Source organism: Schistocerca nitens, chromosome 1 (genome assembly GCF_023898315.1).
Source record: "Schistocerca nitens isolate TAMUIC-IGC-003100 chromosome 1, iqSchNite1.1, whole genome shotgun sequence".
Classification (NCBI taxonomy): domain Eukaryota; kingdom Metazoa; phylum Arthropoda; class Insecta; order Orthoptera; family Acrididae; genus Schistocerca; species Schistocerca nitens.
The window spans coordinates 834,301,129-834,327,349 of NC_064614.1; the positions used below are offsets into that span (position 1 = coordinate 834,301,129).

The 26,221-nt window shown below is 42.2% G+C and overlaps 1 protein-coding gene across 2 annotated transcripts in view; it reads left to right on the forward strand.

Moving 5' to 3' along the window:
• The window catches only part of LOC126263042 (CLIP domain-containing serine protease B9-like), a 186,991-nt gene that overhangs the window by 56,260 nt on the left and 104,510 nt on the right, over nt 1–26,221 (forward strand). Inside the window, exon 1 of one of the 2 annotated variants that reach the window (XM_049960026.1) lies at nt 10,951–11,037. The exons of the other annotated variant lie outside the window; for it this stretch is intronic. The gene's annotated coding sequence lies outside the window, so the exon portion shown is untranslated. Of the gene's footprint in view, nt 1–10,950; nt 11,038–26,221 lie in introns of those variants that run through there. 2 annotated transcript variants of the gene reach the window in all.

Genomic DNA, 26,221 nt, shown 5'->3' on the forward strand with positions numbered 1-26,221 from the left:
CATGGCCAGAAGAATTATCATGTCATGAATTAATGAATTTTGCAGTGTAGGTGTTGTATTTTTTAATGTAATGTCTGTTTGTGGCACATGCAATAAATATAATGTAGGTATATTTGGTTGTTTGTTACTGAGTCCAGTGTTTTCTGCCAGTGTGAGGAATTTGATAGCCAGTTATTTGAACTTCTTCCACCAGAGTAATTGTTTTGGGAGCTCAGTTTCATTGTGGCCAGTATGTTTGTTTTATCTTGTTTAGTAATGTTCCAAATTGTTTTTGTCTTATTCTTGGAGTTTTTTACTTTTGAGAATAATGCATGAGTTTTTCTTTTTTAATGACAGATCAGAGGATTTAACAATACCGGTGGTAAAGGAGTTTCAAACCTTGACTGCAGTTTGTTCTTTGATTTATGTGAAACTTTTTCCTCCTAGCACAAGATGCTTTAATCCGAGGAGTTACCTACTCCTTATCCTTGCTTTTGTTCAATTACATCCTTGTTTGTTTTAGTGGGGGCAAGACTCGAAGTGCTGTAAGAATAAATTTAAGAAAAAGTTAAATTTTCCTTCAACACTGTCTGCTTTATAAATTTCACCCCAGCATTCTCCCTGTAATTTCTCAGTAAACATTGTGATCTTATCATTGTGTATGAGTCTGTTATAAAATACTTTTCTTCTGTGATTTATACCAAATTGGTTAGTAAATTTCTTTGTTAACATTTGATCATGTTGTCATATAAACGATTGATTAGTGGTTTTACAGCTAAATCATGGCAGGTGTTAGATCTGAAAATGTGATGATCATTGCAAACGTGACTTTTACTATGTGGGTGTAAAGTATCAGGCAGTTGTATATGAGGCAGCTGGAATGGGACCAGCTCAGGATGTCATCATAGGGGGAGTCATGGCTTATAATAGCTATAGATCTATGATATTTATTAAGGGAACACTGAACATTGGTGAATACAATTGAATCTTTATCTAGCTAATTTTGTTGCCATGTTTGCAACTCTTCTCTTCTCATATTATTGTACACATTCTCTAAAATATTTATCAAAACCCCTATTGGGTGCAGACACTAGATCATTGACCTGTTGAGTATGTGTGGGTAATACCCATTGACAAATGCTACAAAAATTGAAAAAACGACATGAAATGCTGTCTCCCAAGTTGATATCAACATGTCTTTATCATTATCTCTGTGTATGACTGCAGGACCACATTTATCTGAGATGGCTATTCGAGATAATGAAATTGTTCTCCATCACATCAGAATCATACACAATGACAAGATCATAATGTTTACAGAGAAATTATGAGAAGAATGCTGGGGAGAAATTTATAAAGCAGACTGAAGGTATATACAAGGTTGAAATTTTCTCCTGGTTCATTAACTTGTAGTATCACCCATTTAAAGCATACAAAGACACATGAGGACGATGTGTCAGCTCCTGAAATGCACTATAAAGTCCTTCATGATAAAATATTGAGAGTGCAGAAGAACTTCAAATGTTTGTGAAAAGCTTGTGTTCTCTTGCAATCCCTCAGTTCTCATTGTTAATCATTAAAATAGAATTAATACAACTTTTGGAACTTCTAGAAGATTAACTATTTGACAAAGACTCTTGTATGTTCTTGATATTTAGCCGTAATACAAAAACATAAAATCTGACATAACAAGAAGGAAAGAACTTTATTCAATACACAAGGAAGGACACAATTAATCTTGTCTGGAAATTAGTATTTCTTAGCAACTGAGAAGTTAATTGCAATATGCAAACTGTCTCTAAAAACTAGAAAGAATTGGACTCTAAGAAAAACAGCAATGGAAAGTCATATTAATCAAGAAGTGCTAAACCAATGAAAACACAGTGCCTCTGGCAGATAGCGCATGAACTCTTTGACACTTGGTGTATGTACATCAGTTGATAGCAACTAGTGATTTTATTGCTACAGCAGCCACCTCTGGGAAAGTGGAGCATCATCCAAGTAGTGTGCTGCAAAATGGATCCCATGTCCCAATCCTCTCATGTTGGTGCAAGTGTTGCAATAAATAGGTGCCATGGTATAGCAGTAAGTTCACCTTGGAATATGTATGCAGGCTTCTCTCTGTCCAGCAAGACAGTACAGGGCTTGTCGTCAATAAGGACACTGATGGTTCTTTTGCCTCTCTTCAGTGAGAGCCTGTGTGTGGAGGTGTCAGTGCTGGCTTCACTCCATCTGCGTGTAGGTTGATATGTATGTGTGATTGTACCTTACAGTGCATGCAGGTGGGTGAAGTGCCAAGCCCCAATGTTTAATGAGGTTGGATTTGAATGATTTGTTCTCTGGGGAAAGAATCAAAATTTGCATTGGTTGATGTATCTATATGGACTGCCTGTGGTTCAATAAATTCACCTGGTAGTCACAGTGTATCTCCATAAACTAGCTTAGATGATGGAGACACCAGATCATGTTCGTATGTGCTTCACAGACCAGCAAGACCAATGGTAATGCTGTTGTCCAGTCTGAGTTATGACACATGAGCACAGCCTTCAGAGAGCGAGCAGTGCCAGAGTGTTATCTTCTCATTACTGGTTGGGTGGTAACTTGTGTTTTCATGGTGCATAGTGCCACAGAATTTGTTAAGTTGCACAAACAGGTCAGATTCAACTGGTGTCTGTGGTCCATTGTGATGTGCAGAGGACTGTTGAAACATGCTGTCATGTGGACACGAAGGCAGAAGCTAAAGTCTCTATGGAAATGTTATCAACTGGCACTGCTTCCAGCAATCTGGTGAAGCAGCCGATCATTGTCAATATTTAGTGTTGGCCGTTGGATGGAGGCAAAGGGCCTACCACTTCAATATCGCACAAAGCAAGCAATTGTATCCAGAAAGTCGCTTATCAGTTCATGCACATGGTGATCAATTTTGCTGCATTGACATAATTCATGTTGATGTATGAAGTATGTAATGGCCTCATAGATTGCCCGAAGCTTTCTATTATAAGGACCCCATTTTCATTGTGACAGCGAAAGTTTATGTGAGAAGAGAGCTAGCAGCTGCCATGCATCGTCATACCATTCTTGTGGTACTGTGCTAGTCACTGTCCGATTTGCATCGACCACTAATACCAAGGGAGCATCTGGGTCAGGATGTATGAGAAAGGCAGCATCTGCTATGCTTTGTTTGGTTACCTCAAAAGCGTAGATCATGCTATCCAACTTCAGAACAGTTTGAGTTGTCTTTGCTCTTTGGGACAGTAGGTGAGGCTTTTAATGGTTTCTGCAATTCATTTGCAAGCAGCAGATTTTGCTGGTAAAAATTTAGCAAGCTGAGGAACTGATGCATTTCTTTAAAAGTGCTTGGTTGTGGGAGTTGTAAGGTAGTCTCAACTTTCTTAGGTAATGGTACTGAACCTGACAACAAGATTGATCTCTGTCTGACCAAAAATGCATTTGGTGGTGTTCAGGACTATGCTGTACTGCTGGAATTTTTTGAAGCACCTTAGTTAGATGCTGCTGATGTTACTCTGGCAAGGCTGAGAAAATCAGAATGGCATCCATGTATGCAAAACAATTTGGGAGCCCCTGCAACATATAGTCCATCAACCTTCCCCATGTTTGTACTGCACTGCAAAGACCAAACATCATGAACCAACTTGCAAATGAATCACAGTGATTGTGGCCATACTTGCTATGTCTTCCTTGGCTACAGGAATCTGAGTGTACACCTTAGCACAGTGTTAGGACACTGAATGAGGTCACACCACTCTATCCATAGTTATAAACTTGTAGAAAGGGTACAGGGTAATAATCTGGCACAATTCTGACAATGAGAGCTTCATAATCTCCACATGGCCTTCATACATCACACTTCTTAGGTACCAAATGAAGTGGGGATCACCAAGGAGTACCCAACACTCGCCTAACATCTGCACACAGCATACTATCAAATTCTGCTGTGACCAGGCAGTTTGGTGCCAAATGTCTAGGTTGACAGCATATGGGAGGAACATTGGTAGTTTTAATGTAGTGCACCATGTCATGATACAACTCGTTTAGCGTTCCAGGAGGTCGCATCGAGGCTGTAAACTTCTGCAGTAAGTCTTTGTACAACATGCTTGTGGATTGTATGAGCTCAGCTGTGTGTGTGGCTGCGATCCTTCGAAATCTGATGTTGATAGGCTGGGTGATGTGGTCCACGAGTTGAGTGTGCTTGTGATATGGAAGGAAATCTGCTCCTGTTATGGGTTTCTATACAATGGCAGTCATAAAATCCCTTTCTAGGTCACATCACAGTCTGAAGCCAAGATTGATATGCCGTGTGCCCTACACCGTTATTGTTGAATCGGTAATGGCAGTCAGACAGAAAGTGGTTGGTGGTCATTTGCTGTGTAACTGCATGTGTGGAAACACACAGGTCTGATCCAGTGTCCATTCAGTATTTTTGCCCTGATTTATGATTACTGGTAAATAAGCAATGTGACATAATCCCGCAATCAGTCAACACACTTGCATCCAACTGCTGCTGGCATTTGGGCGAGTACATGGCACTGTGCATTTCCAAAATATTCTATGATACCATCAGACTGCAGGTTGGCCTGTCCCAGAGGTTGAGGAAGATGTAGAAGAACAGCTCCTCAAACGCCACTGGTAGCAGTTTCTGACCTTACAGTGGTTCTGACAGGTCAACAGTTCATCGAACTGTTTCATCAACAAATCAACCTTGATGGCCAGAAGATTATAATCCATGTATGAAACCATTGTTTATGAAAAGCTCTTACATGACGCCATCACTGCACTTTCGCAGGCATTATGACGTCAAATATCTTGTCCACTAATTCAGCCATTGCATGCAAGGCCTTGGTAGTTTGTGATGCAATAATGGCTTTCACTTGAGGTGGTAGACCACTGCTCCACGAGGTACATAATAGGCTATCAGACACAGTACCAGTATCAACTTTACTCTGTAGGTGCCTCAAGCATTGTGATGGCCTCATGTCACCAACAAACTTGCCGAATACATTCCTCTTGTGAGGTGGACACACTATGTATCAGTTCTGTCTTCAGAAGGGGCTGTGATTGCACCTTCAATTTATGTGACAAACTTGTCTAGATGGCTTACCAAACTCTTGAATTTAGTAGAGTCTGTCGTAATTTCAGCATAGAGCCTCCACTTCCATGAACCACAGTGCTGGAGTGTGTGGCCAGAAGGCAGGTAAATGCACAGCAATCAGTCATGTTAAATCTATTTTTCAGTGTATAATGTGGCTAAGTCACATTAGGGTAACCAGTTTTAGAACTTCTAGGCGGTTAGCTAAGTAGGAGATTAGCTAATGACAAATATTCCTGTGTGTTCTTGAAATTTAGCTGTAATACAAGACATAAATTCCAGCATGAAAGGAAGGAAAGTATTTTATTCAATGCACAAGGAGGAAGACAATTAATCTCATATAGAAATTAATATTGAACCATGGACCTTGCTGTTGGTGGGGAGGCTTGCGTGCCTCAGCGATACAGATAGCCGTACTGTAGGTGCAACCACAACGGAGCGGTATCTGTTGAGAGGCCAGACAAACGTGTGGTTCCTGAAGAGGGGCAGCAGCCTTTTCAGTAGTTGCAGGGGCAACAGTGTGGATGATTGATTGATCTGGTCTTGTAACACTAACCAAAACGGCCTTGCTGTGCTGGTACTGCGAACGGCTGAAAGCAAGGGGAAACTAAAGCCGTAATTTTTCCCGAGGGCATGCAGCTTTACTGTATGGTTAAATGATGATGGCGTCCTCTTGGGTAAAATATTCCGGAGGTAAAATAGTCCCCCATTCGGATCTCCGGGCGGGGACTACTCAGGAGAACGTCATTATCAGGAGAAAGAAAACTGTTGTTCTACGGATTAGAGCGTGGAATGTCAGATCCCTTAATCGGGCAGGTAGGTTAGAAAATTTAAAAAGGGAAATGGATAGGTTAAAGTTAGATATAGTGGGAATTAGTGAAGTTCGGTGGCAGGAGGAACAAGACTTTTGGTCAGGCGAATACAGGGTTATAAATATAAAATCAAAATGGAGGAATGCAGGAGTAGGTTTAATAATGAATAAAAAAATAGGAATGCGGGTAAGCTACTACAAACAGCTTAGTGAACGCATTATAGTGGCCAAGATAGACATGAAGCCCATGCCTACTACAGCAGAACAAGTTTATGTGCCAACTAGCTCTGCAGATGACGAAGAAATTGAAGAAACGTATGATGAAATAAAAGAAATTATTCAGATAGTGAAGGGAGACGAAAATTTAATAGTCATGGGTGACTGGAATTCGGTAGTAGGAAAAGGAAGAGAAGGAAACGTAGTAGGTGAATATGGATTGGGGGTAAGAAATGAAAGAGGAAGCCGTCTGGTAGAATTTTGCACCTGTCTGGTAGAATTTTGCACAGAGCACAACTTAATGATAGCTAACACTTGGTTCAAGAATCATAAAAGAAGGTTGTATACATGGAAGAAGCCTGGAGATACTGACAGGTTTCAAACAGATTACATAATGGTAAGACAGAGATTTAGGAACCAGGTTTTAAATTGTAAGACGTTTCCAGGGGCAGATGTGGACTCTGACCACAATCTATTGGTTATGAACTGTAGATTAAAACTGAGGAAACTGCAAAAAGGTGCGAATTTAAGGAGATGGGACCTGGATAAACTGAAAGAACCAGAGGTTGTACAGAGTTTCAAGGAGAGCATAAGGGAACAATTGACAAGAATGGGGGAAAGAAATACAGTAGAAGAAGAATGGGTAGCTTTGAGGGATGAAGTAGTGAAGGCAGCAGAGGATAAAGTAGGTAAAAAGATGGGGGCTAGTAGAAATCCTTGGGTAACAGAAGAAATATTGAACTTAATTGATTGAAGGAGAAAATATAAAAATGCAGTAAATGAAGCAGGCAAAAAGGAATACAAACGTCTCAAAAATGAGATCGACAGGAAGTGCAAAATGGCTAAGCAGGGATGGCTAGAGGACAAATGTAAGGATGTAGAGGCTTGTCTCACCAGGGGTAAGATAGATACTGCCTACAGGAAAATTAAAGAGACCTTTGGAGATAAGAGAACCACTTGTATGAATATCAAGAGCTCAGATGGAAACCCAGTTCTAAGCAAAGAAGGGAAAGCAGAAAGGTGGAAGGAGTATATGGAGGGTCTATACAAGGGCGATGTACTTGAGGACAATATTATGGAAATGGAAGAGGATGTAGATGAAGATGAAATGGGAGACATGATACTGCGTGAAGAGTTTGACAGAGCACTGAGAGACCTGAGTCGAAACAAGGCCCCGGGAGTAGACAACATTCCATTAGAACTACTGACAGCCTTGGGAGAGCCAGTCCTGACAAAACTCTACCATCTGGTGAGCAAGATATATGAGACAGGCGAAATACCCTCAGACTTCAACAAGAATATAATAATTCCAATCCCAAAGAAAGCAGGTGTTGACAGATGTGAAAATTACTGAACTATCAGTTTAATAAGTCACGGCTGCAAAATACTAACACGAATTCTTTACAGATGAATGGAAAAACTAGTAGAAGCTGACCTCGGGGAAGATCAGTTTGGATTCCGTAGAAATATAGGAACACGTGAGGCAATATTGACCCTATGGCTTATCTTAGAAGCTAGATTAAGGAAAGGCAAACCTACGTTTCTAGCATTTGTAGACTTAGAGAAAGCTTTTGACAATGTTGACTGGAATACTCTCTTTCAAATTTTGAAGGTGGCAGGGGTAAAATACAGGGAGCGAAAGGCTATTTACAACTTGTACAGAAACCAGATGGCAGTTATAAGAGTCGAGGGACATGAAAGGGAAGCAGTGATTGGGAAGGGAGTGAGACAGGGTTGTAGTCTCTCCCCGATGTTATTCAATCTGTATATTGAGCAAGCAGTGAAGGAAACAAAAGAAAAATTTGGAGTAGGTATTAAAATCCATGGAGAAGAAATAAAAACTTTGAGGTTTGCCGATGACATTGTAATTCTGTCAGAGACAGCAAAGGACTTGGAAGAGCAGTTGAACAGAATGGATAGTGTCTTGAAAGGAGGATATAAGATGAACATCAACAAAAGTAAAATGAGGATAATGGAATGTAGTCGAATTAAGTCGGGTGATGCTGAGGGAATTAGATTAGGAAATGAGACACTTAAAGTAGTAAAGGAGTTTTGCTATTTGGGGAGCAAAATAACTGACGATGGTCGAAGTAGAGAATGTAAAATGTAGTCTGGCAATGGCAAGGAAAGCGTTTCTGAAGAAGAGAAATTTGTTAACATCGAGTATAGATTTAAATGTCAGGAAGTCGTTTTTGAAAGTATTTGTATGGAGTGTAGCCATGTATGGAAGTGAAACATGGACGATAAATAGTTTGGACAAGAAGAGAATAGAAGCTTTTGAAATGTGGTGCTACAGAAGAATGCTGAAGATTAGATGGGTAGATCACATAACTAATGAGAAGGTATTGAATAGGATTGGGGAGAAGAGAAATTTGTGGCACAACTTGACTAGTAGAAGGGATCGGTTGGTAGGACATGTTCTGAGGCATCAAGGGATCACCAATTTAGTATTGGAGGCCAGCGCGGAGGGTAAAAATCATAGAGGGAGACCAAGAGATGAATACATTAAGCAGATTTAGAAGGATTTAGTCTGCAGTTGTTACTGAGAGATGAAGCAGCTTGTACAGGATAGGGTAGCATGGAGAGCTGCATCAAACCAGTCTCTGGACTGAAGACCACAACAACAACAACAACAACATTTCTTAGCACTGACAAATTGTTAACAGTATGTAAACTGTGTCAGAAAAACTAGAAAGAATTGGTCTCTAAGAATAACAGCCATGGAAAGTCCTATTAATTAAGAAGTGCTAAACCAACAAAAACCCAATACCTCTGGCGGACAATGCGGGAAGTCTTTGCCACTTGGCATGTGTATGTCAGCTGACAGCAACTAGCATTTTTGTCACTAAACAACTATAACTCAGCATAGGAAGATTAGGGTTTATTATCCTTTTGTTGCTGGGATTGTTAGAGATGAAGCACAAGTTTGGGTTGAGTAAGGATAAGCAGAGTATAGGGCTGATCTTTTCAAAGTGAATCTTATTATTTATCTTGATCAATTTAGGGACATGATGTAGAGCTTGTGGAACTGAAGCCCGCTTTTCTGAAATGCAAACGCTGGACCCTAATCATGACATCAACTCACATTGTATATTTTTCTGTGCTCTGGTGCCTTTGTGAATGACACATCTTGGAAATGACGCGTGCTAGGACAGACCTCTGTGGGCCATTGATAGTGGTTACCAAGAGCAAATTGATCATGCAGATTGTGACAGTTAAGTTAAAGCACCACATTTCCAACAAACAAATTTTCTTATTAACGATAAACAGGAAACTTACTTTTTTTTAATAATAGCTGGTGGCACTTTTCATGAACCAACTTCTTTTTTGTTTTAAAATCTCCATTTTTATTGATTTCTCATGAAAGAGACACTTTAAAATCTATTCTTTATGATCCACTAAACAGTCAATGATTGTGACAGTGTGGCACACAATAAAAGAAAACATACTGTTCATGATCTTTGGAATGATTTGCAGTATTTCATTGAGCTCATAAAAAGATTGAGCCATACATGTTTATGTTTATGTTGAAAAGAATTAAAGAAAACAATAAAGAAACAAGGAAAAGACCAACAAATGCATTAGTCTTCTTTCTCCCGAATCAGATTTGGGTTCAAGTATTGCATAGGTATATGGGATTGCTGTTCTTGATACACCAAGAGTGATTCATCTTCTCTCAAAAATTATATATACTGTGTAACTGATTTCATCAGTAGATGTAACAATCACACAATAAAATTAAAATAACTATATGAGGTCTGTTCAAAATATTATGGAACATTCGTAATATCACACCAATGGAGTATTGGAGAGAAATGTGGTTGGCATCCTTGCTCATGCCTGTATTTAATGTGTAACTGCTGGAAGTTTCATTGTTGAATGTCTGTCAGTTATTGTTCAGTGCTGTATTTAGTGGAATGTTGTGTAGCACAGTTTGTAAATTCTGAAGTGGGAGTAGAGGAGCAGTGCATCTGCATTAAATTTTGCACGAAACTCAAGAAAACCATTACAGAGACACACCAAATGATGCAGGAAGCTGACAATGATGAGTGCTTAAGCCTTACTTGGTTTACAAATGGTTCACATGGTTTAAAAATAGCTGGATGGAAGTTAAAGATGACCCTCATTCAGGATGCCCTTTAACAACTACCAATGATAATCATGTCAGGAACGTCAATTAGATTGTGAATGCCAATCAAAGACTGACTGTCCAAGACTTTGCAGAAGAATGTAACATTTCAGTTGGATCATATCATGAAATTGTGAAACAGCATCTTGGAATGCACTGTGTTGCCACCAAGTTCGTCCCATGGCTAATGAGTCAAGACCAGAAAGACATTCGCCTCACAACAGCTTTTGGATCATGCAAATGAGAATGAGATGTGGCTTAAGAGAATCTGCTGATGAGATATTGGTCTATGGTTAGATGTTGAGCCCAAGGTTCAATCTTCACAATGGCTTGGGGAAGGTTCTCCAAAACCAAGAAAAAGCTCATCAGATCACGTCAAATGTCAAAACCCTGCTGATAGTTTTCTTTGACTCTGATAGGTTAGTTCATCATGAATGGCTGAGATGTGGCAAAACAGTTCATGGCTCCTGTATCACAATAACGCACCCACACATTCATCCCTATTGGTGCATAACTGTTGCACAAAAAATGAAATTGCTGTGCTGCCTCATCCTCTGTACCTTCCAGACCTAACCCCTGTGGACTTTTCTTTTCTAATTTCAAAAGTTGAAAATCCTATTGTAAGGGCGAAGATCTCAATGATGGATAAGATAAAAGAAAATTCACAGGTGGTGCTTCACGCCATCCAGCAAGAGACATACCAAAATTGTTTCTGAAAGTGGAAACGACATTGGAAATGGTATTTCAATTGTGGAGGAGAATATTTCAAAGGAGACCATGCACAATAAGTAAAAGGTAAGTATAGAAAAAAATTGTGGGTGAAGTTCTGGAATTTTTTGAGCAGTTCTCATAATATAGTTTACAGCTGTAGCATTAAATATAAGCATTGTTCATATTGCTGCTTAACTTTTTTGTAATTAAACCTCATTTTACTTTTTTTTGTATTGGGGTACTTTTCAGTGTAAGGAGACTGTAGAGTTAGCAGGTAGACTGGGATGAGGTAGACTGGTGGGATATGTAGAGGCAGGAAGGAGGTGGGAAAGGTTGGGGAATGGTGGCTGATGGTACAGAGGGGGGCAGCAAGTGTGCAGGGTAGGAATGCAGGACAGAGAGACAGTAGGCACACAGGATAGGAGTACAAACATGGGCACCAGAGCCAGTGAGTTCATACAGCACACAGTGACTATAATGTGGAGGAGTTGATAGGGAGGAGTGACAGAATAGAAGAAGAGGGAGATTTTTTGCTAGAGAATGTGAGTGAGTGAGTCAGTGGAGACTGAGGACAAGAAGATTACAGGAACAATGAATTGTTGCAAGGATAACTCACTCGCACCTACATAATACAGGAAAGCTGGTGCTGGGGGGCGGGAGTGGGGGAGGATCCAAAGAACATGGTCTGCGGGGGAGGGGGGGGGGGGGCGGTGAGAGACCCATTTGAACTCCACTGGGTTTCCAATCCTGCTCTTGACCACAGTTTGGCAATGGCTGATTGGTGGTTGTGCTCACATAGAATGGTTTGCAGGAACTGCAACAGAGCAGATACAGGACATGATTGCTTTCACAGGTGGCCCCTTCTCTGATGGGAAAGGATGAGCCTATGAAAAGACTAGTGTAAAAAATGCTGGGTGTGTGAATAAGGCAAGTCTTGCACTGGATCTTTCACTGGGATATGGCCTCTTAAGGCAGGGAATTGGGTGCAGTAGTGGCATAGGAATTGACCAGAAGGTTGTGTAGGATGGATGGTGACAGAATACCACTTTAGGGGGGTTGGGAACAATTGTGGGTAGGATATCCCTCATTTCAGGGCAAGATGATAGACAGTCAAAAATCTGGCAAAGTGCACAATTCAGTTGTTCCTGTTGAGGATAATATTAGTCGATGAGGGTGGTGCTTCTTTTCAGCTGGGTTCTTGCAGGTGTGTGCCAATACAGTTCAGGAAATCTGTTTGTGGGCTAGGTTTGTTGGATATTGCCTGTCTTTGTGACACCTTCAAAATCCAGGCAAGGAAATTCTCATCACTGAAATTATGCTGTCCACCAATGCTCAGGCTCTATAGGAGTGACTGGTCAGCATGGAAGGGATCACAGCTGTCAAAATGCAGGTACTGTTGATGGTTCATGGGCTTGATATCTACAGAGGTACGGGTGGAACTATCAGCGAGGTGGAAGTTAACATCCAGGATGGTGGAACATTATTCTGAGAAAGACCAGGTGTAGTGAATGGGAGGGAAGGTGTTGAGGTTTCGGATGAATGAGGATAGGGCATCTTGGTCCTGGGTCCAGATGATGCAGATATCATCAGTGAACCTAAACCAAACCAGTGGTTTTGGGTTTTCAGAGGGTAGGGAGGTATCCTCTAGATGACTCATAAACAGATTGGAATGGGAGTGTTCAAATGCCCATGGCCAAGCTGTGGATTTGTTAATGAATCTTCCCTTCATAACAGAAGTAGTATTTGAAGATGTAACTGGTTAGCTGTGTGACGAGTGAGGTAGTAAGTTTGAATTTGGAAGAATGTTGGTAGAGACTGTGTTCAATAGCAGCAAGTCCATGGACACGGAAGATATTGGTGTGTAGGAAGGTGGCATCAACAGTGATGAATAGAGATCCAGGTGGGGATGGTTGAGAGTCAGTAAAGGAACTGGTTTATATTTTTAACAATAGATGCTAGATGGTGAGTAATTGGAGGTGTATGTTGACAAGAGTGGAGATTCTTTCAGTGTGTGTGTGTGTGTGTGTGTGTGTATGTGTGTGTGTGTGTGTGTGTGTGTGGGCGCGCGCGCGCGCGCTTGTGTAGGTTGCTTTCTACAAGCACAAATGTTAAAATGTTAAAGTGTACTCAAAAGTTAGTCTCATAGCAGCTATTCATCACCCAGAATCTATCACTCACTTGATCAAACACCACATGATATTACAAGCAGTTCTGCCTTTTTCCAAAACAAACATCATAGTGTCCAGAATTGCTCCCTTGAGTGCACCACTCTGAAAAGTACTCTCCCTTCTTCCAGAACAAACATCATAGTGTCCAGTATTGCTCCCTTGAGTGCACCACTTTGAAAAGTCTCTCTCTCTCTCTCTCTCTCTCTCTCTCTCTCTCTCTCTCTCTCTCTCTCCACTTTCCACTTGACTCCAGTGGTGTACTGCCACTGTCTGCTTTTCCATCAGCTAAAGCCCAACCCTATCAAAATACTTGGTTCTTAAAGTCTACAGACATCATTATGTGACCCAGCTTGGCCATTTCCTGGAGTAAACTAATATATTACAATATTTAAATAATAAATGTAAACATTCAATCACACTCAGACTATGCAGAATAAATATAAATAAAGGTTTGCTCATAAATAAATAAGCCAGTATTCTTGTGCAAGTGTACTCATGTTAAATGACAACAGATTGTCATTGAACATTGTTTAAGCAATTATGTAGGCCTGCTTGACAGAAGCGTCTTTTGGCCCTGTTTTCAAGGACTGTATTAGTTAATACATGTGAGCAATCAATTCTTAAATTATCATGATTTTATATTAGCAATTATAATTGGTAGTTAAATAAATATCTAGCAAAAATAGTAACATATTCATTAAAGAAATACACAAGTATGACACAATATGAGGTAGTCATGCCTCATTCATTTGGTGTGTTACTGTAGAGAACGCTGTTTTATAACAGACATTGCATAATGAAAGGATATAAGAAACATAATAAATCAAGAAGTAAAATAGATACAAATACACAGCTTTTGTGGATGATGGCTATAGTGTAATGCTGTAGTATGGGATGTCGTTTGTTTGAAATCACATGAAGCATTTAAAAGTTGTTAATTCAGAGGCTCATTATGGAAATGTTTAGTCAATGTAAAAAATTAACTTCTGTAGTTTTACAGATATTGAAAATGTTGTATCATTGGATATATCTCATTTTTCTGAGATTGCAGATTTATTCAGATTTGCCTTTTTATCTGACTCTGATTTACAGTCAACTTTCAAAGAGCTGTAAGAAGCCATCTTTCAGATTGTCTGAAAGTCCATAGTCAGTCCTCTTAAATGAGTGACCACTGTCAAGATTACCCAAAACTGGGTTTTACTCGCTTTCTGTTACTCACGCAACGTCTCTGCACCTGGGGCCACCTGGAGTTAGTCATACCACCCCACATCTTCGGCCCAAGGGCCTGCTACCATTCAGGCATAGAAACAATTCACCCTGCCTCATAGCAGTTCTAGGCGGGAGAATCGCTCACCTACATATGTGTAACATTACAATATACTTTAATGTATGTGGAAGTATAGTCATTGAGTGACTGTAGAAGAACTGAAGATGACTTGGGCAGAATTTCTATTTGATTTAATGAATAGCACCTTGCACTAAATTTAGAAAAATGTAGTTTGATGAAGGTGTATAGGAAAAACAATCTTGTAATGTTTGCATAGAGTATTAGAGGTGTGCTGCTTGACACAGTCATGTTGTAGCTAGGCATAACACTGCAAAGCTAAATGAAATGTAATGAGCATGTAAGGACAGTTGTAGAGAAGGCAAATGGTTGACTTTGTTTTATTGGGAGAGTTTTAGAAAAGGCTAGCCCATCTGCCAAGGAGACTGCTTGTGGAACATTTGTGTAACCCATTCCTGAGAACAGCTCAAGTGCCTGGGGTCTCCACCATGTAGGATTAAAGGAGGACATCGAAACAATACAGAACCATGCTGCTAGATTTATTACCGGTATCTTTGATCAACATGGAAGAGTTACGGAGATGCTTTGTGAATTCAGATAGGATTCCCTGGAAGAAAGACAATGTTCTTTTCAAAAAACCCTGCTGAGAGAATTTAGAGAACAGGCATTTGCTGCTGACTGCAGAACGATTCTACTGCCACTAACATATATTTTGCCTATGGACTGGGAAGACAAGATAATAGAAATTAGGGCTTTTATGAGGGCACATAGATCATTGTTTTTTCCTTGCTCCATTTGCAAATGGAGTAGGAAAGGAAATGACTAGTGATGGTGCATGGTTCCAAACACCAAGGACTATGTATAGGATTTGATTAGCAATTGGAGGTTGTGTTGGACCACTGGGGAAGGATCATTATGGCAGAGGTATCCCCCACTCCCCATCACACACACACACCACATCAGCTTCTTTGAACTATGTAGATGGAGTTATCCATAAAAAACATTCTTTGTTCCCGTAATCCTCCTGGCATCAATATCCGCTAACCCACTGCATCCATACCCTGTACCCAACAGTCTCTCCTTCCTCTGTCCTGTCAGCTCTTCCCAGACCCCTCCTCCACAGCAGTGTCATTGTGTGCCATATGAGTGCCCATGTGTCCCATTTCTATCCCATGTGACTGTGGCCTCTCTCTCCTGCATTCCTACCTCGCACACCTGCTATCCCCCTGTTAATCACCCTTCCCCAATCCTTCCTGTTGTCTTTTCTCCCTCTACCCACCCTACTCAGTACCATCTCTCAGCCAAATGTACCTACTGAACTGCAGTCCCAGTGTGCGGAAGGGGAAGGGAGGGGAGTTTTCAATCTTTTTGTGTCATTGTCAGCAATTTAACACTTCTACTATTTGGTGAGCTGTATTTGTCTCATTTATTCCTGAACTACTTATATTCTTCCAGTACTTTCCTTGCCGCATTTATGATTTTTCAAAAAATAACACAAAGTATGACTATTCGCCCAATTCTTTGAATAAAAACAAGTATATTAGTAATATGTATAATGATTTAAGCAGAAAGAACTCGTCTGCAAGAACAATTGATGGTATTTTGAAGATGGTCCTTACCGCCAGTAACCCTCCAAAATGAACTGAAGGATGTCCTTATATCTCTCTAATTCTATTGGTCTGATTAACCATGACCTATAGATAAAAATTACCGAAAAACTGAAACAGTATTCTGCACCTACTGCTTAATTATATGCAAATTGTATATATGGGGGAGGGCAGGGGAGAAGGCTTATTTGGAAATTCAGGCATGTCTACACAGACACCTAAACATGTTTTAAGACAAGTAAAAGCATATTAGTGTTAATTCTCAGTATTAAATAATACATAACTGTGAAATCAGAAGTAGACACTATTCTTAGGAAAGTATTATATGATAGGTATCAAATTTTTTTGGCGTGTGTGTGTGTGTGTGTGTTTTAACCACTATGTCACCCTTACACAGTGGCTTTGCACAACTGCACAGACTACCCTAGCAACCCTCTATCCTCACTTCAAATTCCCATTCTCACCTCAGTCCACTTTGGAATTTGTATTGAGGAGGGAGGCACACTAGAGTATTCCATGCCGTTGTTCAAAGTCACTGAGTCAGGGTGGCATAGAGGTTACTGTATCTGCGTAAAAAGCAGGAGACCTGGATTTGAATCCTGGCCTTGGTACAAATTTTCATTTATTGCTTCAGTCTATATATATATACATCATATATGTCTGAGACCTGGGAAGGCCTCTGAAAACACATATTTTCATTTTATTAAAAGCACCTGTATCTAGGTTTCAGGCAGGGCCGCCCATTTCATTTGATGCTGAGGTGCTATTCCAGTACAATTTGAGAACCTCTGCAATGCTGTTAGAGTTCAGGGCTTGGGCATGAATGAGAATTTGGACTGAGAAGAGAGACATGATAGGATAGTCCATGCAGTAGTGGAAAGCCCCTGAGCCAGGATAGCGTAGAGGTTAGTGCATTTGCCTAGTGAGCACAAGATCTGGGTTCAAATCCTGGCCTTGGTACAAATTTTCTTATGGTGCTCCAGTCTGCATGGATATTGTGTTTACAATCATGCATAATGTTTGAGAAACTAACAATGTGATGGATAGTATATTTTCAGGTTTCCAGTCAAGTTGTCAATTCCATTTTGCACATAATGTGCTGTCAATTATTTCCAGGTGCTCTGAGCACTGTTATTATGTGTGCTTTCAACCTGCACTTGATTACTGATGTTGTGATCCAATTTATAGGTGAATTTTTCTTCCATCACGTTTTTTGGCTCTGACAAATGAGTATTGATTGGAATGTCCTTGTAAACTGAATGTTGGATTCCCAGCCTTCCTTAAATTGTTGCCTCTGTCTCTGTTTACAAGATTTTATTAAATTCTTGGTTTCACAAGATCCTTAATTATTATGGTGCAAAGACAGATCCTGCACCACATTACAGTCAATGGTACCACATGTTAGGGTTTCTTCCTGTTCCAGTCGTGTATGGAGTGTGGGAAGAATGACTGCTTACATGACTTTGTGCATGCTGTATTTAGTCTAAATTTGCCTTCATGGACCATATGGATGCAATATGTTGGGAGCTAAAGAATATATCTAGATTCCTGAAAGAGAGTCCAATGTTTTAACCACTGCACCATCCTACTTGGTCATATTCTCATGGAGTATAGTATACATTAAGGTCTTTTAGAGAGCTATGCCATTTTTAATGTAACAATGTAGACCTTTTTATCTTTGCTGGCGGCAATGAAATACATTGGATGATTGGATGCCATATTTGCAAAGCAGTCTTCTGATTCCCCTGGAGATGGGACCAGCATGTGGAGATAAGCAACCCTTGGTTTTTTTTTCCTTCTTAATCCTGATCTGTTCTGTAGGTGGTGTTCGTTTTGACTACATAACACAGCAGTTTCATCAATCTGAGAAGACTTTTTTAAGCGCTACTACTAGGTATCAAATTTTCTTAATGATCCCATACTTTTGTGATGAGCTCTGTGGATATTTGTACTCAGCACATCATCTGTATGTGATTATGATGATGAAAAGCATGTAGTAATAGGTACGTATTTGCATTTTCTGTATACAGTGACCAATGAATTTGTCTCTGTTATAGGTGTCAGACCCTTGTTTAGAAACTCTTCCATATATGAGGGTAATTCAATTATTATCCACCAAGTAGTTATAAAATTTTATTGTAATCAAATAGGAAACTTACAAGAACATCATTTTTCAACACAGTCTCCTTGCATTTCAATGCACTTGGTCCATCATTGTACAAGCTTCCTGATGCCCTCATAAAAGAAGGTTCTCGGTTGAGCTGCAAGCCAGAAATGCACCGCTTCTTTCACTGCTTCATCCGAGACAAATCGACGGCCCCTTAATGCCTCTTTGAGTGGGCCAAACAAGATAGTCAGAAGGGGCAAGATCGGGACTATATGGGGGATGATCCAGTTCTTCACATATGAGTTTCTGGGACGTTTCAGTGTTATAACGTCAAGTTTAACACACATATTTCAGAACAACACAACACATATAAGTCAGAGAGTAAGTTGACAAGCAAGACATGTGCACACATTAGCATTTGAATGAGCACTGAGTCTCAGTCTAGCGGCCGCTGCTCGGCTGGCCGCTTAGGTGGCGCAGCTGCTGCATGGCTGTCAGACAGCGCCGCACGTAGAGGACGCGCATAATTGCGCGGCGGCGCTTTGAATGATCGGCGAGTCACAACACTTTTCCCACCTTTGAAATTGTTGTACTGGTCTTGATGGAGGTGTCCTGGAGATGGCTAACGTCCATAGGCATTGTTTGACTCGCCGTATAGTCTCGAGGAGGAGGCTTCCCGTATGGACGGAAATGTCCCAGATGATAATGGGTCGAGATGACAGGAGACGTAGGGGTCGAATCGGCTGGGGCCCCATGCACCAATCTGCCCATTGCGGCAAGTCCAGTTGATATGACAGGAGGCATGTGCGATGTGTCGGCGTCCCTTGGAGGAGGAGGCGAGTAGATTTGCTCTGACATAGGATGGTCATCCAGTTCCTGCATGGGCACATCTCCTGGTGGCATCCGTTCTTGTGCTGGCATCGCCATGACCGTGAGAGGGCTGTGTTGTGAGTATTGAGAGATGCCAAGATCCCGAGCGTCAGGTAGAGCCGAAGGTGGTGTAGCGGCATTCGGAACAGGCGTTGCTGGCACACGAGGCCGAAGCTGGTCCGAATGACACACTGCAACACCCATGTCCATCTGGATTTCATACAGGCATCTGCCACAGTGTCGTAAGATGCGGCCCGGGCTCCATTTTGGCCGCCTGCCATATCCCCGTACCCAGACGAGGTCGTTGGCGGTGAACTGGCCAAGTGAAGGAACCCGCGGCCGTGAGGTGGAAGGCCGCAGAAGATGAAGGAGCGTGCGGGGCTGTCGGCCATGTAAGAGCTTAGTCGGGCTGTGGTCGCCCATGGGGGTGAAATGGTAAGACGCCAGAAACTGGAGAAGCGCATCATCAGCAGCAGAAGAACTCAGAAGTTTCCGCATCTGAGCCTTAAATTTGTGGACCAGTCATTCAGCCTCACCGTTGGATTGTGGATGGAACGGCGGGGCCGTGACATGCATAATGCCGTGATGAGCACAAAAATCTGCAAATTCGGAAGAGGAAAATTGCGGACCATTATCAGTAACAAGAGTAGAGGGGAGGCCTTCCAAAGAAAAAATGCGGGCGAGAGCACTGGTGGTTGCCGCGGTGGTAGGCGACGTGCAACGGACAATGAAAGGAAAGTTAGAGTAGGCATCAATTACGAGGAGCCAATAAGTACCTAAAAAGGGTCCCGCAAAGTCAGCATGAATGCGCTCCCAGGGCTTCTCAGGCGAAGGCCACTGTGACAAAGATGACTTCGGGGCAGCGGCCTGTGACGCACAAGGGCCGCAGGCAGCGACCATGTGTGCTATTTCATAGTCGATGCCAGGCCAGTACAAATCACGGCGCGCCAGAGATTTTGTGCGAGACACATCCCAGTGCCCTTGGTGAAGGAGGTGCAAGACCGAAGCACGCAAAGACGCAGGTACCACAACACACGGCGAAGCATTGTTAGTGGAAAGGAGGATAACACCATCCCTAGCCATGAGGCGGTAGCGCAAAGCGTAGTAGTTCAGCAACGGATCAGAAGTCTTAGTGAACGGCCGATCTGGCCAACCCTTCTGAATACAGCGTAAAACCCGGGAGAGGGTAGGGTTAGAACCCGTAGCAGCCGCCAGCCTGTCCCCAGTGATGGGGAACCCGTCCACAACCCGCTGCTCGGCAACATCCAGGTGGAAACACAAAAGTTTGTCCCTATCGAATGTCAGATCAGGACCCATGGGAAGGCGAGACAGAGCATCAGCATTTGCATGTTGAGCCGTTGGCCGGAAATGAATCTCATAATTGAAACGAGACAAGTAAAGAGCCCAACGCTGGAGGCGGTGTGCAGCCTTGTCGGGAAGTGACGTTGATGGATGAAACAATGAAACAAGTGGTTTGTGATCCGTAACAAGATGAAATTTTGAGCCATAGAGAAAAACACCAAACTTATGAAGAACATAAATAATGGCCAAAGCTTCTTTTTCAATTTGAGAATACTTTTCTTGGGCATCCGTGAGCATTTTGGAGGCATAAGCAATAGGTTGTTCCGAACCGTCAGAAAAACGGCGCGCAAGGACTGCACCGACCCCATATTGAGAGGCATCTGTGGCAAGAAGAAGATGTTGGCCAGGTCGATAAGTAGCCAGGCACGGGGCCTGTTTCAGCATAGTCTTCAATTTCTGGAAAGCCACATCGCATGACGCGGACCAGTGAAAAGGCACGTTTTTATGCAACAGACGTTGAGCCACCAAAGCCGCAGACGGTAAAAACTTGTGATAGTATGCTATTTTCCCCAAGAAGGCCTGCAGTTCCTTAACAGATGTAGGGCGAGGAAGGGCATCGATCGCAGCGACAGTTTGCTGAAGCGGACGAATACCATCCCGAGAGAGTTGAAACCACAAGTACGTGATAGATGCCTGAAAAAATTGTGATTTCTGAAGATTACACTTAAGACTGGCAGTCTGTAAGACATGAAAAAGTGTGCGGAGATTTTGAAGATGTTCTTCAGTGGTGGAGCCAGTGACAACAATGTCGTCCATGTAATTGATACACCCAGGGACAGGGAGCAATAATTGTTCCAAGAATCGCTGAAAGAGAGCAGGAGTGCTAGCAACCCCGAATGGCAAGCGTTGGTATTGATAGAGGCTGAAAGGCATGTTAAGGACCAGAAACTGCCGGGAAGCAGCGTCGAGAGGAAGTTGATGATAAACTTCTGACAGGTCAATTTTAGAAAAATACTGGCCTCCAGCAAGTTTAGTGAACAGTTCTTCAGGACGGGGCATAGGGTAAGTGTCGATGAGGCATTGAGAGTTTACAGTGGCTTTGAAATCACCACAGAGACGAATATCACCATTTGCCTTAGCAACGACGACGACAACAACAGGAGAGGACCACTCACTGGAAGTGACAGGAAGCAAGACCCCTGAAGTAGTGAGACGACCACTCACTGGAAGTGACAGGAAGCAAGACCCCTGAAGTAGTGAGACGATCCAACTCCCGTTTTACCCAATCACGAAGGGCCACAGGAATGGGCCGAGCCCGAAAAAACTTAGGCTGAGCAGTGGGCTTGAGCGTGATATGAGCTTCAAAGTCGTTTGCACGACCTAACCCAGGAGGAAAAAGGGACGAAAATGTCGTCGACAAGGAATCCAGTTGAGCATAAGGAATAGCATCAGAGACAATATTGACAGAGTCATCTATGGAGAACCCAAAAACGCGAAAGGCATCGAAACCAAAAAGATTCTCTGCGTTACTCTGGTCGACCACAAATATGGGGACAGTGCGAACAATGGATTTGTAAGATACCTCAGCATTAAACTGTCCCAAGAGAGAAATCTTCTGTTTATTGTACGTCCGTAATTGCCGAGTGACAGGTGACAGGAGTGGAGAACCCAACTGAAGATATGTCTGAGAATTAAATATAGTGGCAGCAGAACCGGTATCCACTTGCATGCGAACATCTTGACCAAGGATTTGGACAGTGAGGAATAACTTCCCTGAAAGGGAAGAAGTGCAATTGACAGACAACACAGAATCAGAATCAGCGTCATGTTCATGAACATCATGTATGCGGTCAGATTTGCAAACGGAAGACACATGACCTTTCTTCTTGCAATTGTGACACACAGCCCAACGTTGGGGACAAACCTTGCGTGAATGTTTTGTAAAACACCGCGGACATGAAGGAAGTTGCCGGGGGTTTTGCTGCAGTTTCTTAGCGGGTTGTTTATGGTTAGGCCGAGGCTGCACGTGGGTGCGCACTGCGGCCATGTCGGCCAGCGGGGACGCGCTGCATGCGTCGTCAACAGGGCACAGAGGTTGTATTCCCCCGACATCACCCCACGCCTCTATTTGCGCCCCAGCGGCGCGAGAAATTTCAAAAGACTGGGCAATGGAGAGAACTTCATCTAGAGTCGGATCCGCCAACTGAAGGGCACGTTGCCGAACTTCTTTCTCGGGCGCCAACTGGATAATAGCATCCTGTACCATGGAATCGGCATAGGATTCTTTGTGAATGTCAGTAACAAATTGACACTTTTGACTGATGCCGTGAAGTTCAGCAGCCCGAGCGCGATAGGATTAATGTGGCTGTTTTTGACAATGATAAAAGGCAACATGAGAGGCTACCACATGCGTTTGCTTTTGAAAATAGACAGACAGAAGTGAGCACATTTTAGCAAAGGACAAAGGCGCAGGATCCTTCAAAGGAGCCAATTGCGACAACAACCGATACGTTTGAGGTGAAATCCAGGAAAGGAACAGAGACTTAAATGGTTGTTCGTCCATGACATGAAATGCCAAGAAGTGCTGTCGAAGACGTTTTTCATAATCAGACCAGACTTCCGCCATCTTGTCGTAAGGAGGAAAAGGAGGTATAGCCAATGACGAGAAACGCCCCGCATTTGATGCCGCGACGAAATCGCGAATCGCTGCTGTTAGAAGCATTTGCTGTTCAAGGAGATTTTGCAATAGTTGCTCGACAGTAGCGATGGAAACCTGTGGGTCAATGCTGAAAAGGAAAAATCCACTACCTTGTCGCCAATTGTTACAACGTCAAGTTTAACACATGTATTTCAGAACGACACAACACATATAAGTAACAGAGTAAGTTGACAAGCAAGACATGTGTACACGTTAGCATTCGAATGAGCACTGAGTTCCAGTCTAGCGGCCACTGCTAGGCTGTCCGCTTAGGTGGCGCAGCTGCTACGTGGCTGTCAGACAGCGCCACACGTAGAGGACGCGCGTAATTGCATGGCGGCGCTTTGAATGATTGGCGAGTCACAACATTCAGCAGTGTGGGCAGCAGTACATGGACGGGCATCATTATACAACACAGCACCTTTTGAGAGCAATCCTCGGCATTTGCTTCAAATTGCAGGCTTTAGCCTGGCAGTAAGCATCTCACTGTAACATACACTGTTTATTGTTATGCCCCTTTCCCCATAAAGTTCCAGTATTGGACCTTGTGCATCCCAAAAAACCGTAAGCATCAGTTTTACTTTGGACGGTTGGGTCTTGAACTTTTTCTTGCAAGTTGAATTTGGATGTTTCCATTGCGTACTCTGCGATTTCCTCTCCGGCTCTTAATGATGGATCCATGTTTTGTCACCAGTAATGATCCTGTCTAAGAAGTTGTCCTTCATTACCATAGTGATCCAAATGTTCTTTGCAGATGTCCAAGTGCATTTTTTATGAAACTGTGTGTGTTGTTTTGGGACCAATCTTGCTCAAACTTTATGATACCCAAGTCTGTTGTGGATGATTTCATAGGCAGAACCATGACTAATTTGCAGATGATGTGCCACTTTGTCAATAGTTAATCGTCTGTCTAAGAGAATCATTTCACGTGAACGCTCAATGGTTTCTTCATTTGTGATGGTAAATGGTCATCCGGCTCCATCATGCGTAACACTTGTGTGACCTTTTTGGAATTTTTCAATTCATTCCTAGACACTCCATTGTGGCAAAACACTGTTCCCATACTGTACCGAAAGTTTTCGATGAATTTCGGCCCCTGATACACCTTCTGACCACAAAAAAAGGATCACTGAATGTTGCTCTACTTTGGTGCAAATAGACAGCAGAGCAGCCATGATTAACAGCACGACAGCGATAATGAAATTAACTTAGCAGCTTGAAAATTAGAAAGATATAACAACAATTAAACAAAGTATGCATCATCAACATAAAATAACAGTACTACCAAAATAAACAAAAATATAGCTAAATTGCAGATAATAGTTGACTTACCCCCGTATTTTATGCCAGGAGAGCAAGAATTTAGATGTTCAGAAGCTTGGCATCTGACATTCTGTGTGTTAAGATTTCACTGGTCACCTCAACTGTTAGAGACAAAAACACTGGAAAGATGTACCTTTCATGGAATAGCAGCATGGGTGAGAGGAAACAAATGCACATGAAATGGTGCAGCATCTGCTAGAAGTCGAACTTAACTGTAAACTGGAAAATGACTCCACCAATACCTCATAGCCTCATTAGGGTCCAGGGAGCAATCACACATATGACAGCTGCTCAGAGTGCATGAAGAAGATCACTATTTCAGTTATTAAAATATATTTCCAAATTAGTTAATGACTTTTTGCTTCATGGAGTACATCATCATGTAGAACTTTTTAAAAGAAATTTCCACCATTTGACTATAAATTAGTATCAATTTATTTCACAAAATCATGAATTCATCTTTATAGCCATTCTCAAGAGCAAGTTGATCTATGGGCATGATGAAACCAGGCCACAGCAATTTATTGGCTGTCAGATATGCATTACAATTTGTTAATGTTTATTCATTGTGTGCATTGTCAGCCATATTGTGTATCTTTCATATGTACTCATCCTCAGGAATCCAGCTTTCATTTGCTGGATACGGGCTTGGCAAACCTCGGGTTCCTGAGATGGGGGCAAGTAAGTGCCACCAGTCTTCTGTCACTGTAAGCTCTGAGCATGCTTCAGTGACCACTGTAATGCATGGCAGTAGAACGCTGTGTGTCACATGGAATGAGGATCTTCGCTTGACTGCCTGTATCGCAGGGGTGGTAAAAATCTATATTTACATAAACCCCCATTCTCAAGGTGTGCTGCACACCAATGAGTTGCATGGCTGCTGAGGGGAACAGTCATTAATGGGCAACCTGTGGGGAACCTGCTGCATCTAAGTTGTATAAGGCTCTCCTGCCAGCAGAACAGGTCTGCTACTGGTATCTACTGACTTTCCGGTCTAACAGGATGGTTCATGTAGCCAGCACTCCAGACTCAGGAATATTCAGAATTCTAGTATCTGTAGAAGCAGAATGCATGCTGCTTGTCAAAATGTGTTTTTTATTGGTTACAAGGAAAGAGGAAAGCTTTAAAAAAGTACCACCTTCTTACATTCAAAAGGATTTAGAGAGCATTGCAGGTATGTTAAAATCTGTTAAGCATTTGCAAAATTGGACACCGTTGCTCAAATCCTCAAGTGCCCACCAAGCTACAAACATGCATAAAGCCAAATGCCTTGGAGAATATACCACTGAACCTGACCTCTGAACCATGTTGAACTACAGCAAAGATATTGTTATCTGCAGGGAGTTGGTGGACAGCTCCAAAGAATACATGAAAGTTGAGAGGCTCCAAGAAGGCATTGTAGATGTACAGAATGTCATGGAAAGGGTGGGAGGCTATCTGATCAAATCTGATGCATTCATCTTCACTTTTAACTGCATGAAACTCCCAGAGCACATCACAACAGGTTTTCTGTGCGTAAAAGTGCAGCTCTATGTCCCCAGCCCAATGCACTGTTTTAAATGTCAGCACTTTGGGCACGCTACTCTAGCAAGTAAGGGAGAAACCACTTGTGGCAAATGTGGTAAGGTGCCCACAAAGCAGTCAGATGTTCGTCTCCTCTGAAGTGCGTCAACTGCTCTGGGCATCGCCCTGTCTGGAGTAGGGACTGCAGTGTCTTCCTCAAAGAAAGGAAGATACAGGAGATAAAAACAATAAAATGCATCCCATATGGTGAGGCCAGAAAGGGTGATGCATCCTCCCACATTTGCTGCCTCCTTTGCTTTGTTTGTTAAACAGCCGTTTCAGAAAACTGATGTTGCTACACAAACAGAGATTGCTACTGTCAGCTAAGTACCTGCATTTGTCAAT